A 7,812-nucleotide genomic window follows, 5' to 3' on the forward strand; every position below is an offset into this window, starting at 1 on the left:
CTTCTTACCTGATCCTTACTACATTGCTGCTATTAGTCATTGTGCTTTCACTCTATTAAATACTTGACTATGGCTTGCCTAGTGTAGTCTACCTTCCGCTGCAGGGTATTAGGTTTATTTCTATCGTTTGTCTTCATAACTTCCACGTTTTGAAGACTTTCATAAAAATCGCCTATTCACCCCCCTCTAGTCGATATAACGCACTTTCAATTGGTATCAGAACAAGGTGCTCCCTTGTTCTGTGTGATTCGGTTTAACCACCTGGAGTTTTAGCTATGTCGACTGCAGGGATAATTAAAGTCTCCGCTGCGTGCCCCGTCTTTGATGGAACTGAGTATCCCTACTGGAAGAATAAGATGCGCATGCATCTTGAAGCCATTGACGTCGACCTATGGTATGTCGTCGAGAACGGCGTTCCCGAGGCTGGAGAAGGTGTCACTGCTGCTGATGTCAAGAAATTCGTTCAACTGGACTCTACTGCCAAGAATATCATCTGTAGTCATCTGACCAAAGGACAGTATGGCCGTGTGAGTTCTTTGAAAACATCTAAGCTGGTCTGGGACTGGCTCTCAAAGGTCAATGAAGGCGTCTCAACCCAGAGAGATCAGAGAATCAGTGTCCTTTGCAACCTCTTCAACCGCTTCAAGCGAAATGACAGTGAGAATGTCCAGCTCACATTTGACCGGCTCACTGACATCACAAATGAGCTTCAAGCCCTTGGCGCTACTGAGATCACCAAACATGAAGTTGTCAAGACACTACTGAGATCACTTGATAGTTTGTTTGACACCCTAGCCCTGATGATTCAAGAACGTCCTGATTTCAAGACACTCGATCCGTCTGACATACTTGAGAGGCTCAACACACATGAGTTACAGCTTTCTGAGAAAAGAGATATCTACGGTCCAAACTATGGGCGAACTCGTGCCTTGAAGGCAAAAGTTGTCTCCTCATCTGAAGAAGAATCTGACAGCAGTTTAGATGATCCTGAAGACATTGGAAGGGAACTTGCTATGCTTGTGAAGAAGTTCCAAAAATTCACCAAGAAGAAAGGTTTCAGAAAGTCTTCCCGATCAAGCTCAAGGAATGATGAAGCTTCTGCTCACGACTACAAGAAGAAAATATGTCACAAGTGCAAGAAACCTGGCCACTTCATCTCTGAGTGTCCACAGTGGGACAATGAGAACAAAAAGAAGAAGAAGAGTAAGGAATATGACTCTGATGATAAGAAGAAGAAGAAATACTCAAAGTCTTCTTCCAAGTCTTCCTCAAAGTCTTCATCACACAAGAAGAGCTCATCTGGCAAGGCACGTGCGTTTGTTGGCAAGGAAATGGATTCAGAGGAGGAGTCCGGTTCTGAGGAGGCGGAGGTGGAGTCTGAGGAGGAGTCCGATTCAGGCGTCGCAAGTCTGGCTACAACATACGTTGCCAAGTCCATCTTCAACACTGAAGACAATGACTTAATCACCGACACCGATGCAAATTACAAGGACTACTCTGCTTCTACCTACTGCTTCATGGCACGCGGTGCCAAGGTAAGCACCACGCACTACTCACTATCAAACATCTAGTGACGATGACTCTGATTGTGGTTCAAAACCCAGCTACAAAACACTTGTTGAAATTGCAACTGAACAACAGAAAACTATGGAACATATTCAAAAACTGTTAGACAGAAGCGATGATTTGTTAGGTGCTGAAATGACTCGATCTGAATCCTTAATTGAAGACATAAAAAATCTTCACGTTAAGTATCAGGAACTTGAAAGTGGTCATGAAACTCTCTCAACAACTCATGAAAAGCTTTCCTATGATTATCTTCAAAGGAAGCAAGATCTTGAGAAATTGAGAGCGGCTCATGAAGATCTTCAAAAGGAAAATGAGTCACTTCGCGCCAAACAGATCAGTCCCGCTCAGGAAGGATTTGAACCACCATGTCTTAAATGCATTGAGCGTGATAATGCTACTTCTATTGCTGAATGTTCTACTGCTACTGCTGTTGCAATATCTTCAACTGTTGATGTAGTAACTAACCCCTCTGCCGAGGATACCACCGCTATTGCTGATGAGAATGCTAGGTTGAAGACATTGCTTGAAATAGGGATGTACAAAAGTCTTAAAGGGCATCAGAAACTATGTGATATCCTCAAAAAGCAGATTCTAAACCGAAACCTGAGGAAAGAGGGTGTTGGGTTCGTAAGGAAAATGAATGCTGATGGATCTTACTGGAAACCTGAGCAGTACCCCAAAACCACGTGGGTTGCTGCAAAGGAACCTTCAGTAGATCCATCCAATCTATCTGGCTTCACTTGTGCTAACCCCATTATCATTGATGAATCCTTTGATGCAAACTATAAACTGTTTAAGAATCAGAATGGTGAAGTGTTTGCCAGGTACATTGGTACTAACTGCAGGAATGGACCGCCTATGAAGAAGATCTGGGTTTCGAAAAGGTGTCTGGAGAATCTTCCTGTGAATGTCATCATGACACATCACGTCAAGAAGACAAACCTCAGACCAAAGGCTTCATACGGTCCAAAGGCTTCATACAGACAGAGGACTCACCTGAGTCGCACTAACGCAAATGCTTTGCAGGGAAACCATACTCAGGCATATGAATATGAGAGTGGTTCATCAAACCGCCATGTTCATAAGACCAAGAACTATTCTGCTTATTCTTATGAGTACCATTGTCCGCCTGCAAGACTGTTTGCTAGGGCTCCAAAGCCAAAATTCTCAGATGCTGCACTTAGACTTATTGCTTCTAAGCCACCCTTGAAGATGTGGGTGGCTAAGAAAGCTTAACTCTCTTTTGCAGGGAAAGGTCTCCAGCAGAAAACCAAAATCGTCTGACGCTATTGCTGGAGACCTTAAACATCTTGTAGGGCGCAAGATCAAATGCCCGAATGGTCTTACTATGTACTTCGTTCCTGAATCGCTTGCTACTCTCCCTATTAGTCCTAATCTGGATCTAAGCTTTCATAACCCACTGGTTCGTCAAATGTTTTTGCTTCACAATGCTCTTGGTGAAGCCTATCCCCCTAACTGCATTGTAGGGTACGACACCAGCGTCTTCAGAATGGATTATTGATAGTGGGTGTACAAATCACATGACTGGCAAAAAAAGCCTTCTTATGGACTCAACCTTACGTCCATCCGACAAGAGCCACATCACATTTGCTGACACTGGTAAAAGTAAGGTATTGGGTCTAGGTAGAGTTGCAATCTCAAGGGATCAACACATGGATAAAGTCATGCTTGTTGAATCCCTTGGCTTCAACTTAATGTCTGTCTCAATGCTTTGCGATTTAAACATGATCGTAATATTTGGAAAATATCGTTGCATTGTTCTAATGGAATCTGACAAGTCTCTAGTATTTGAAGGGTATCGAAAAGATGATTTGTACGTGGTAGATTTCTCAGCAGGACCACAGCTTGCCGTATGTCTTCTAGCAAAAGCTTCAGAATGCTGGCTCTGGCATCGGAGGCTTGGGCATGCTGGCATGAGGAACCTCCACACCCTGGCAAAGAAGAAGCATGTCATAGGCATCGAGGGCATCAAGTTCAAGAAAGATCACTTATGCGGTGCCTGTGAGGCAGGAAAGATGACGAGGGCCAAACATCCCTCGAAGATAATCATGACCACTACTCGACCCTTCGAACTGCTTCACATGGATCTTTTCGGTCCCACTCATTACTCAACTCTTACTACTACTGCTTGTCTCTATGGTTTTGTCATTGTTGATGATTATTCTAGATATACTTGGGTGCACATAATCCTTTACAAGACTGAAGTGTGGGATGTCTTCAGACGCTTCGCCAATCGAGCTATGAACAATTATGGCACCAAGATAAAGCACATCAGAAGTGACAATGGCACTGAATTCAAGAACACTGGCCTTGATACATATCTTGATACTTTGGGCATCACACATGAATTCTCAGCCCCGTACACGCCACAGCAGAATGGCGTCGTCGAACGCAAGAACAGAACACTCATTGAGATGGCCAGAATGATGCTAGATGAATACAAGACCCCAAGAAAATTCTGGCCTGAAGCCATTGATACTGCATGCCATACAATCAATCATGTTTATCTTCACAAGCTTCTGAACAAGACATCTTATGAGCTCCTTACTGGCAAGAAGCCAAATGTCAGTTACTTCAGAGTATTTGGAGCCAGGTGCTGGATCAAGGACCCACATCACACCTCAAAGTTTGCACCAAAAGCACATGAGGGTTTTATGCTTGGATATGGAAAGGATTTGCACTCCTACAGAGTCTTCAATCTCTTTCATTACAAAGTGGTTGAAACAGTGGATGTGCGGTTCGATGAGACCAATGGTTCACAAAGAGAGCAACTGCCAAATGTGCTAGATGAAGTTCCATCCAGTGAATCAATCAAGCTAATGGGAACTGGAGAAATTATACCTTCTGAAGCTCATCCTGAAGAAGAACTTATCATCTCAGCACCTGATCAACATGAAGACAATGCTCAGCCTGAAGACATTCCTTCTAACAACGACAATGATCAGCAAGAGCAAAATCTTCGCCCTGTACATCCTCGCATTGCCAATGAAGTGCAGATTGAAAAAATAATTGATAGCATCAATGCACCCGGTCCACTCACTCATTCAAGGGCAACTCAACTAGCAAATTTCTATGGGCACTTCGCATTCGTCTCAATAATAGAACCCAAGAAAGTTGAAGAAGCCTTCATGGAACCTGAATGGATTCAAGCTATGCAGGAAGAGCTTCAACAGTTTGAGCTGAATAATGTATGGGAACTGGTTAAGCGTCCTGATCCACGGAAGCACAATATAATAGGCACCAAATGGATATACCGCAACAAGCAAGATGAGCATGGTCAAGTTGTCAGAAACAAAGCTCATCTCGTTGCTCAAGGATATACTCAAGTGGAAGGCATTGACTTCGATGAAACATTTGCTCCTGTGGCTAGACTTGAAGCCATACGCATACTGCTAGCCTATGCAAATCATCATAACATACTTCTATATCAAATGGATGTGAAGAGTGCTTTTCTCAATGGAAAGATTGAAGAAGAAGTGTATGTTGCACAACCGCCTGGCTTTGATGATCCAAAACATCCTAACATGGTATACAAGCTCAACAAGGCACTGTATGGCCTCAAACAAGCCCCTCGGGCCTGGTATGACACACTCAAATACTTCCTGAAGAGCAAAGGCTTCATACCTGGTTCCCTAGACCCCACTCTCTTCACGAAGACATATGATGGTGAACTGTTTGTGTGCCAAATATATGTGGATGACATTATCTTCGGCTACACCAATCAGAAGTACAGTGAAGAGTTTGGATATATGATGCAAGAGCAATATCAGATGTCTATGATGGGAGAACTGAAGTTCTTTCTTGGTCTTCAAATACGACAACAACGCAACGGCATCTTCATATCTCAAGAGAAGTATCTCAAAGATTGCCTGAAGAAGTTCGGTATGCAAGACTGCAAAGGCTTCACGACGCCAATGCCAGCCAAACATCATCTGGGTCCCGACGACAATGGTAAAGAGTTTGATCAAAAGGTATACCGCTCCATGATTGGTTCTTTACTTTATCTATGTGCATCTAGGCAGATATTATGCTTAGTGTTTGCATGTGTGCTCGATTTCAAGCGGCACCAAAGGAGTCGCGTCACTTAGCTGTGAAGCGAATTCTTTGATATTTGGCTCACACCCCAACTCTAGGATTATGGTATCCAAAGGGCTCAGAGTTTGATCTGGTTGGATTCTCGGATGCTGATTATGCTGGTGACAAAGTTGATCACAAGTCTACATCAGGCACATGTCACTTTCTGGGACGATCACTTGTATGTTGGTCTTCAAAGAAGCAGAACTGTGTATCTCTCTCCACTGCTGAATCTGAATACATTGCTGCTGGATCTTGCTGCGCTCAGCTTCTGTGGATGAAGCAAACGCTCAAAGACTATGGCATTCATCTGAAGCAAGTGCCACTCTACTGCGACAACGAAAGCGCCATCAAGATTGCCAACAATCCAGTTCAGCACTCGAAGACAAAGCACATTGAAATTCGTCATCACTTTCTTAGAGATCATGTTGTGAAGGAAGATATTGATATCATACACGTCAACACTGAAGAGCAATTGGCAGATATCTTCACCAAGCCCTTGGATGAGAAGAGATTTTGCAAGTTACGGTGTGAGCTAAGTATCCTGGAATCCCCAAATGTCCTGTGATCAGGCACACATCCTAACCCTTATGCATATTGATGACTTAGATGTGCAACACACAAAGTAAAGTATATCTTCAATCAATGAAGACATACATTCTAAGTGTGAATACATTAATGTGGAATTTGGCTTCAGAGCGCCACGATAATTGTGCGCCGTGTCTAGGTCTAATACTTCCTATAGGGTGGGTAACGCCACCACCAAATGTTCTGTGTGAAGTGTTTCACTCATGGCGTTACATTTGCTATGTCTTCACATTTGGTTTGGCTTCAATCTCAACATATCTTCATGATTATCTTCACTATGTTGATTATATATATATATATATATATATATATATATATATATATATATATATATATATATACTAGTTTTCTGTCCTCTACAACATTCACTTATAGCTATGTCTTCTTGTTGAATCTTTTGAACTAAGTGAATGTGATCGGACCCTAACCTCTCTATGCTTTCTATCTCAAATTCTATCTCTCCAAATCATATGCATTCTATTGAAACTGTCGAATGTCTTCTCTGCGTCCTTGTCAGCAGAAGATACAGAGACAACCATTAAGTTCGTTTTCAATGCTCATTCCTCCACATGAAACCCGGAGAAGTAGGAACGACCACTCGACAATCTAGGCGTGCGTGGGACGTGGAACAAACCCCAAAATTCCGCATAATGGCCACGTGTTCCTCATATGCGAATCGCCAGGGGCACCTGTGTAATAACGCAGTGCCGCCCCTGTACCTATAAATACACACTTCATAGCCGCCATTATCTCTTCTTCCACTCTCGCACGAACCCTAGCGCCACCGCTAGCCCTCGACGACGCCGGCGACGAAGCGCTTCGCTGCCGCAACCTCTCCGACACCGTCTTCATGCCGACCACGGACATCGTCCTCTCCGCTGTCGCCGTAGGTGTCCTCCGTTGCCAAGTTAGGGCACGGAAGATCGAACTGCTCGGCCTCATCTTCCACTCTGTCTAGCAGTTCTTAGTGTGGTAAATAAAACTCCCTTTTACATCACCGTTGATCCTATGGCATTGTCACTTTCTACCACAAGCAGTTCCTATTCACCCAAGTTAGATATTTCTCATACTGCATCTCATAACATGCCTAGTATATTCACTTATGCTTCACAAAGTAGTTAGATTCCTCACTTGTACTGATCTGTGGATTCGTACAAATCTAGAACCAACTCCTTATCTATGAGTGAATGTCTTCGCACGATGAGGTCAATGTGTTCTAAACTGATTTATCTTCAAAATCTTCTGAGAATGCATATGACCTCTTCCCCTTCCCTCGCACCTTAATGCTGTCACAGGTACATGTCCTTTGGTTCTCATAGTCTGCATTCATTTGCAGAATTCTTACAGCATAACATAAATTCTCTTGAAGCCAGTTCATGTTTGTCCAGCAAGCGAAAACCTTTGAAGCCTTTGAATGTGTTGAAGCCTTTCAGTTTAAAGTTTATGGCTTCAGAGAAATCAGCAAGGAAGGGTGGCAGAAAGCGTCATGGAGAAACATCTAGAGATCTGCCAGATGACCTCTCAGAACTGTACAAGACAGATCCTGAAGAGGATTACAAT

This window comes from Triticum dicoccoides, chromosome 3A (assembly GCF_002162155.2).
Source record: "Triticum dicoccoides isolate Atlit2015 ecotype Zavitan chromosome 3A, WEW_v2.0, whole genome shotgun sequence".
In the NCBI taxonomy this organism is placed as follows: Eukaryota; Viridiplantae; Streptophyta; class Magnoliopsida; order Poales; family Poaceae; genus Triticum; species Triticum dicoccoides.